General features: G+C 35.4%; 1 non-coding gene across 1 annotated transcript; it reads left to right on the forward strand.

The window, feature by feature from the left end:
* Positions 1–1,014: 1,014 nt before the first annotated feature.
* Positions 1,015–1,121, forward strand: LOC137965124 (small nucleolar RNA R71). Its single transcript, XR_011116011.1, has one exon. It is a non-coding gene; the product is annotated as a small nucleolar RNA R71 (small nucleolar RNA).
* The last annotated feature ends 7,656 nt before the right edge of the window (positions 1,122–8,777 follow it).

An 8,777-nucleotide genomic window follows, 5' to 3' on the forward strand; every position in this document is an offset into this window, starting at 1 on the left:
GTGAACCTTTCTAAACAGTTCCAACATTTCATGCATGCTATCTCCTTTCCTAGGTGGCCCCGATAACCTCTGGGGATAAGGAGCTAGTGGGACTTGGTTAGGTATCTGCTTGGCTGTTGGTGAAGAACTTGGAGGTTCTTCACCCAATGATGTGTCCCCGTTGTCATCCTTTGACTCCTTAGACTTAGTGGTCCCTACCCCATTGTTCAACTCACGACCACTCCTAAGGGTGGTTATGGGTTTGGCTTGCTTATGGTGGGGTTTGGAACTCAACCCACTCTCATGTGTGCTTTTGGGGTTAGGAATGGTTTGACTCGGGAGTCTATTTTGTGTTTGTTCACTCATGTGGCTGGCCAACTGACTCACTTGCATTTCAAGTTTAGCAATGGAGGACTGTGTATTCTGCATGAATAATTGAAGTGTATCCTCAAGGGAAGGTTTTTGTGGAATCAATGGCTGTTGAGTGAAGTGTGGGCGCGGAGGTTGGGGTTGAGTAAACCCTGGATGACCCCCAACCTGTGGGCCCTTGGACCATGAGAAATTTGGGTGCCTAGCCCAACCCGGATTATATGTTTCTGAAAAAGGATCGTTGCGGTTTGGTCTATGAAAATTCTGGACTGCATTCAAGTCCTCAATGAGCTCTGGGTAGGATGAACTAGATGGACACATTTGTGTGGGATGAGATGAACCAGAGCATATGGCACAGACAATAGATGGGTTAGGAGTAGGCGAACTCTCCGACACCATAAGGGCATCAATTTTTCTAGTCAACCCCTCAATCTTGGCCATGAGGATAGGTGTTCGTAGAGACCCCCTCTTTTGGCTTTGTGGGATCTCCTATCAACATTAAATGACGAACCCCATTGCTGAGATTGATCACTCAACGTTTCAAAAAAATCCCACGCCTCACTAGCACTCTTATCCATCAAACTCCCACCACTCGTTGCATCTACCATGGATCTAACTTGGGGTGTAAGATTTTGATAAAAGTATTGCACTAAATGCCATTTCTCAAACCCATGATGTGGACACCTACGGATCAAGTCCTTCCATTTCTCCCAAGCCTCATAAAAGTGTTCACCCTCCTGCTGCATAAAGTTGGAGATTTCTCTCCTGAGGGTTGTAGTTCTCTGAATGGGAAAGTACTTGGACAAAAAAATTGTGACTAATGTGTCCCATGAACTAATGCTACCCACCTCTAAGGAATTAAGCCAAGACTTGGCCTCATCCTTAAGTGAAAATGGAAAAAGTCTTAACCGGATAGAGTCATCTGAGAAATTCTGGAATTTGAAAGTTGCACAAATATCTAAGAATTCCTTGATGTGGTAATATGGGTCCTCCTTCTCCAACCCATAGAATGTAGGGAGGAGTTGGATCACACCCGGTTTCAACTCCTAACTGGCGGCAGTAGTGGGTGGCAATATAATGCAAGAAGGTTATGTGAAGTGGGATGGGATAGAATAATCCCTCAGGGCTCTACGGTCACCTGCTACAGGTAACTGTAATGGTTCACCCTGATTTGCCATGGTAGCTCCTAACTTGACTTTGGGTGTTTTCCTACAAATATGTTCTACCTCTTCAACAAAGGGAGCTAATGGTCCACCTAGGCAGTGGTGCCCGTGCATAAAAACACAAAAAGAAACAAAATGAACTATCAAATTAAGCTAACAAACTCACTACTAAAAATATGAACTAACTAGAAGAAATAAAAATAATTCCATACAAAATCACCAAGCTAAAATTATGAAAGCAACCAAAAATATAAAATAAAATAAAATAAAATAAAAATAAATCAAACCTAAGACCATGGAGAAAAAAGAAATACACTTAATACGTGCCTCCCTGGCAACGGCGCTAAAAACATGATGTAGAATTTAGTTACATCGGCTTTAATACCTCGTAAGCGTATGAATCATTCATGTAATTTAGCGGGAAGCGAGGGTCATATCCACAGGGAGGGCTGAATTTTGTGTATTCTTCAGTCAGCTAGCCTAACCAAATATGATGAATTAATATGAACTAAACACTAATTATATCCTAAATTATCAAGCAATCATCTGGTTAACTACTTGCACAACAGGAAACGTCAACTCTGGATTTTACGGTGATTCGTGCCTCTCTCGAGCACCACGTAACCATGGATCCGATTTCTCAATCCTTGCGTCTAGACTCTCTCAGGCACATAGAGTGAAAGACAGAAATCGGATTAAAATACCAAAATCCAACCTAAATTATATTCCTACCCTAACTAGCTAATTTAATCAAATATCCGAAAAACAAATATTCAATAAACATTAATTATCAAATCAAATTCAGTAAACATTCAAAACCTAAGTTCAAACTATATAAAAAATGAAATTCAAAAATGATGAATTACTCCCCTTCTCCTTCCTCTCACTCGGGCAGCAACTCGTTCTCATGGGTGGTGCAATTTCCCGAAATTGTTGGCTTCGGGTAGCAAGAGTGAGTGGCCGGAGGTAGAGACGACACCGGCGATGATGGACAGAAGCCGACGGACGGAGGTGATGTCCGACATCGAATGAAACAGAGATGAAGTTCTCTAACCGGCTCTCTCGAGTCTTGGTCGGAGTCGGAATAACGCCGGGAATGGTCAGAAATACATAATCGATGCCGGAGGATGGTCAGAAAGCAGAATTGGCACCGGAGAAGCCCTCTCGGATCACTTCTCGGCCTGGTGAGTGGAAACTAGCACTATCAAACTCACCTCGATGGAGATTCTCTCAAGCTCTCCTCGGGTTTGTTCTCGGTTGCTGGATGGCGGTGGACGGCGGTGGACGATGGTGGCGCGACGAATGATGGTGCGAAACTCCTCTCGGGTCTTCCGTTGTTTCGGTCGACGGTCATGCTCTATTTTGGTCGATGCTCTCTGTTTTCTCTTGACGTTCCCCCACCTCCTTCGACGTTCCTCTTTTCCTTTAATACCATCTTATTTGTTTTAAAACAATTTGCCCTAAAAATCACCTCCATTTCACTAAGGACATTTTGGTAAATATCTCCTTCCCCACCAAAATTCTCCTGAAATTCCATAATTGAATCTATAAAAAGCATTTCAGGAAGAAATAAGCCTTAAAAACAATAAAATATAATTCAGGAGAGAAAATATGCAATATCGATAGTGATTAATGCCAAATTCAATAAATGCTCATTTCATTTGAAAATCGATAAATAATTACCTATAACACAATTATAAAGGTTATTCTATTATAATTAACCTAGTTCTCATGTCAGAATATGGCATCTATCACATATCCATATTTAAAACAACTTAGGATCACTTAGAAATCTCTTTCCTACTAAATTCCAAACCATTAGGGTTGAACTAGTTGAATTTCGCAAACTTGGACAACAAAAATTTTGTGTTCTTTGTGGTGTGTGAATAAATTTTCTTTACTTACATTTTTTATTTTTTTATTTTTAACATACATAAACTCTAAAATTTTCTTTTTATTGTTATCAATTTTTCCTTTATCTCCTTGTTTAAGAGAGAATCGGAGAGTGAAAGCTCAAAGTTTTGATTTAAAAAATAAGTGTACATCTAAAAAGGAATGAAAAGGCATAAATGTAGAGAGAGATAATTCCAAAAAGTCTATGAAACTTTTAGGGACTGCAAACTCTTTTAGTTTTTATACATTAGTTTTAGTAAAGATCGGGAAAAGGGGGAGGGCTAGGGATTTTTAATTGAGTGTTGACTCCCAATTCATAAGTCATTTCTTAAAAAAACATAGCCCGTTACGCATGATTGACCGATAAATCACTTTACAAATCATTTGCAATTGTAAGGACAACTTTTTGTAAATGGGTAAAATAATGGCTTGTTTGACTTGGGTAAATATCCCACCGCACATTCACTTGAGAATTTAATGATCATTTCTTTTCACTTTAAAAGGTTTGGATCCATAGGACATTTGCATCTTTAACTTATTTCAAGCACGCATATCCATATTTAAAACATATTAGGATCAGTTAGAAATCTCTTTCTTATCAAATTCCAAGACATGAGGGTTGAACTAGTGCAATTTCCCAAACTTGGACAACAAAACTTTTGTGTTCGTTTGTGGTGTGTGAATAAATTTTCTTTACTTATATTTTTTATTATTTTTAATTTTTTCCATACATAATCTCTTAAATTTTCATTTTGTTGTGATCTATTTTGCCTTTATCTCATAGTTTACGAGAGAATGGGAGAGTGAAAACTCAAAGTTTTGATTTAAGAAATAAGTGTATATCTAAAATGGAATGGAAATGCACAAATGTAGAGAGAGATATTTCCAAAAAGTCTCTGTAACTTTTAGGGACTGCAAACTCTTTTAGTTTTTATACATTAGTGAGCATTTGTTGTTCGCTTTAAAAGGTTTGGATCCATAGGGCTTTGGCTTCTTTAACATGCTTCAAGCATGCATATCCATATCAATTAGAAATCTCTTTCTTATCAAATTCCAAGCCATTAGGGTTGAACTAATAGAATTTCCCAAACTTGGACAACAAAACTTTTGTGTTTGTTTGTGGAGTGTGAATAAATTTTCTTTACTTACAATTATAATTGTTTTTAATTTTTTCCAAACATAAACTCTAAAATTTTCATTTTTTTGTAATTTATTTTGCCTTTATGTCCTTGTTTACGAAATAATTGGAGAGGGAAAACTCAAAGATTTGATTTAAAAAAAATGTTTACAACTAGAATGGAATGGAAAGGCACAAATGTAGAGAGAGATAATTCCAAAAAGTCTCTGTAACTTTTAGGGACTGCAAACTTTTTTAGTTTTTATACATTAGGTAATGCAATGATAGGGAAAAAGGGGAGTGAGGTTTTTAACTGAATGTTGACTCCCAGTCCATAGGTCCTTTCTTAAAAAATTATAGCCCGTTACGCACGATTGACTGATACATCACTTTACAAATCGTCTGCAATTGTTAGCTCAGCTTTTTGTAAGAGGGCAAAATATTTGCTTGTTTGACTCGGGTAAATATCCCACCGCACGTTCACATGAGAATTTAATGAGTGTTTGTGTTTCGGTTAAAAAGGTTTGCATCCATAGGGAATTTGCATCTTTAACATGTTTCAAGCAGGCATATCCATATTTAAAACATGTTAGGATTAGTTATAAATCTCTTTCTTATCAAATTCCAAGCCTTTAGCGTTGAACTCCTTGAATTTCCCAAACATGGACAACAAAACTTTTGTGTTCATTTGTGGTGTGTGAATAATTTTTCTTTACTAACAGTTGTTGTTGTTTTTAATTTTTTCCATACATAAACTCTAAAATTTTCATTTTGTTGTGATCTATTTTACCTTTATCTCCATGTTTACGAGAGAATGGGTGAGTGAAAACTCAAAGTTTTGATTGAAAAAATAAGTGTACATCTAAAATGGAATGGAAATGCACAATTGTAGAGAGGGATAATTCCGAAAAGTCTCAGTAACTTTTAGGGACTGCAAACTCTTTTAGTTTTTATACATTTGGTCTTGCAATGATAAGGAAAAGAGAGAGGCGTGGGATTTTTAACTGACGGTTAACTCCTAGTTCATTAGTCATTTCTTACAAAACATAGCCCGTTACACATAATTGACCGATAAATTACTTTACAAATCGAGTGCGATTGTTAGGTCAGCTTTTTGTAAATGGGTAAAATAATGGCTTGTTTGGCTCGGGTTAATATTCCACCGCACGTTCACTTGAGAATTTATTGCGAATTTGTTGTGCACTTTAAAAAGTTTGGATCCATAGGGCATTTGCATATTCAATATGTTTCAGGCATGCATATCCATATTTAAAACATGTTAGGATCAGTAATCTCTTTCTTATCAAATTCAAAACCATTAGGGTTGAACAAGTGGAATTTCCTATACTTGGACAACAAAACTTTTGTGTTCATTTTTGGTGTGTGAATAAATTTTCTTTACTAACATTTGTTTTTGTTTTTAATTTTTTCCATACATAAACTCTAAAATTTTCATTTTATTGTGATCTATTTTGCCTTTATCTCCATGTTTACGAGAGAATGGGTGAGTAAAACTCAAAGTTTTGATTGAAGAAATAAGTGTACATCTAAAATGGAATGGAAATGCACAAATGTAGAGAGAGATAATTCCAAAAACTCTCAGTAACTTTAAGGGACTTCAAACTCTTTTAGTTTTTATACATTAGGTTTTGCAAAGATCACGAAAAGGGGGAGGCGGGGGATTTTTAATTGAGTGTTGACTCCAAATCCATAAGTCATTTCTTACAAAAACATACCCCGTTACGCATGATTGACTGATAAATCACTTTACATATCATCTGCGATTGTGAGGTCAGCTTTTTGTAAATGGGCAAAATAATAGCTTGTTTGACTCGTGTAAATATCCCACCGCAAGTTCACTTGAGAATTTAATGAGCGTTTTTTGTTCTCTTTAAAAGGTTTGGATCCATAGGGCATTTGCATCTTTAACATGTTTCAAGCATGCATATCCATATTTAAAACACGTTAGGATCAGTAAGAAATCTCTTTTTCTTAGTAAATTCCAAGCCAATAGGGTTGAACTAGTGGAATTTTCCAAACTTGGACAACAAAACGTTTGTGTTCGTTTTTGGTGTGTGAAGAAATTTTCTTTACTTACATTTGTTATTGTTTTTTATTTTTTCCATACATAAACTCTAAAATTATCATTTTTTGTGATCTATTTTGCCTTTCTCCTTGTTTACGATAGAATTGGAGAGTGAAAACTCAAAGTTTTGATTTAAAAAAAAAAGTCTACATCTAAAATAGAATGGAAATGCACAAATATAGAGAGAGATAATTCCAAAAAGTCCTAATAACTTTTAGGGACCGCATACTCTTTTTGTTTTTATACATTAGGTATTCCAATGATTGGGAAAAGGGGGAGGCGGGGAATTTTTAACTGAGTGTTGACTCCCAATCCATAAGTCATTTCTTAAAAAAACATAGCCCATTATGCATGATTGACCGATAAATCACTTTACTAATCGTCTGCAATTGTTAGTTCAGCTTTTTGTAAATGGCCAAAATAATGGCTAGTTTGACTCGGATAAAAATCCCACCGGACTTTCACTTGAGAAATTAATGAATGTTTTTTGTTCGCTTTAAAAGGTTTGGATCCATAGGGCATTTGCTTTAACATCTTTCAAGCATGCATATCCCTTTTTAAAACATGTTAGGATCAGTTAGAAATCTCTTTCTTATCAAATTGCAAGCCTTTAAGGCAAACTAGTAGAATTTCTCAAAATTGGACAACAAAACTTTTGCGCTCGTTTGTGGTGTGTGAATAAATTTTCTTTAGATAATTGTTATAGTTTTTAATTTTTTTCTTACATAAACTCTGAAATTTTCATTTTGTTGTGATCTATTTTGCCTTTATCTCCTTGTTTACGAGAGAATGGGGGAGTGAAAACTCAAAGTTTTGATTGAAGAAAAAAGTGTACATCTAAAATGGAATGGAAATGTATAAATGTAGAGAGAGATAATTCCAAAAAGGCTCTGTAACTTTTAAGGATTGCAAACTCTTTTAGTTTTTATACATTAGGTATTCCAATGATCAGGAAAAGAGGAGGCGGGGGATTTTTAACTAAGTGTTGACTCCAGATCCATAAGTCATTTTTTACAAAAACATAGCCCGTTTCGCATGATTGTCCAATAAATCACTTTACAGATCGTCTGTGTTTGTTAGGTCAGCTTTTTTTAAATGGGCAAAATAATGGCTTGTTTGACTCGGATAAATATCCCACCACATGTTCACTTGGGAATTTAATGAGCGTTTTTTGTTCGCTTTGAAAGGTTTGGATCCATAGGGCATTTGAATCTTTAACATGTTTTAAGCATTCATATTCGTATTTAAAACATATTAGGATCAGTTAGAAATCTCTTTCTTATCAAATTCCAAGCCCTAGGGTTGAACTAGTGGAATTTCTCAAACTTGGACTAATAAACTTTTGTGTTCGTTTGTGGTGTGTGAATAAATTTTCTTTACTTACATTTGTTATTGTTTTTAATTTTTTCCATACATAAACACTAAAATTTTCATTTTGATCTAATCTCTTTTGCCATTATCTCCTTATTTACGAGAGAATCAGAGAAAGAAATCTCAAAGTTTTGTTTTAAAAATAAAAGTGCACATCTAAAATTGAAAGGAAACGCAAAAATGTAGAGAGATATAATACCAAAAAGTCTCTATAACTTTTAGGGACTGCAAACTCTTTTAGTTTTTATACATTAGGCATTGAAATGATCGGGAAAAGGGGGAGGTGATGGATTTTTTAGTGAGTGTTGTCTTCCTGTCCATCAGTCATTTCTTAAGAAAACATAGCCCATTAGGCATGATTGACCGATAAATCACTTTACAAATCATCTGCAATTGTTAGGTCAGCTTTTTGTAAATGCCAAAAATAATCGATGGTTTGAGTCGGGTAAATGTCCCACAACACGTTCACTTGAGAATTTAATGAGAGTTTTTTGTTCGCTTTAAAAGGTTTGGATCCATAGTGCATTTGCATCTTTAACATGTTTCAAGCATGCATATCAATATTTAAAAAATGTTAGGATCAGTTAAAAATCTCATTCATATCAAATTCCAAGCGAAAAGTGTTGAACTAGTGGAATTTCCAAAACTTGGACAATAAAACTTTTGTGTTCATTTGTGGTGCGTGAATAAATTTTTTTACTTACATTTGTTATTGTTTTTAATTTTTTCCATACATAAACTCTAAATTTTTTATTTTGTGTTGATCTATTTTGCCTTTATCTCCTTGTTTAAGAGAGAA

This window comes from Aristolochia californica, unplaced genomic scaffold (genome assembly GCF_029961685.1).
Source record: "Aristolochia californica isolate CCGP_79_NKW_82.1479 unplaced genomic scaffold, dmAriCali1.0.hap1 SCAF_1, whole genome shotgun sequence".
Classification (NCBI taxonomy): domain Eukaryota; kingdom Viridiplantae; phylum Streptophyta; class Magnoliopsida; order Piperales; family Aristolochiaceae; genus Aristolochia; species Aristolochia californica.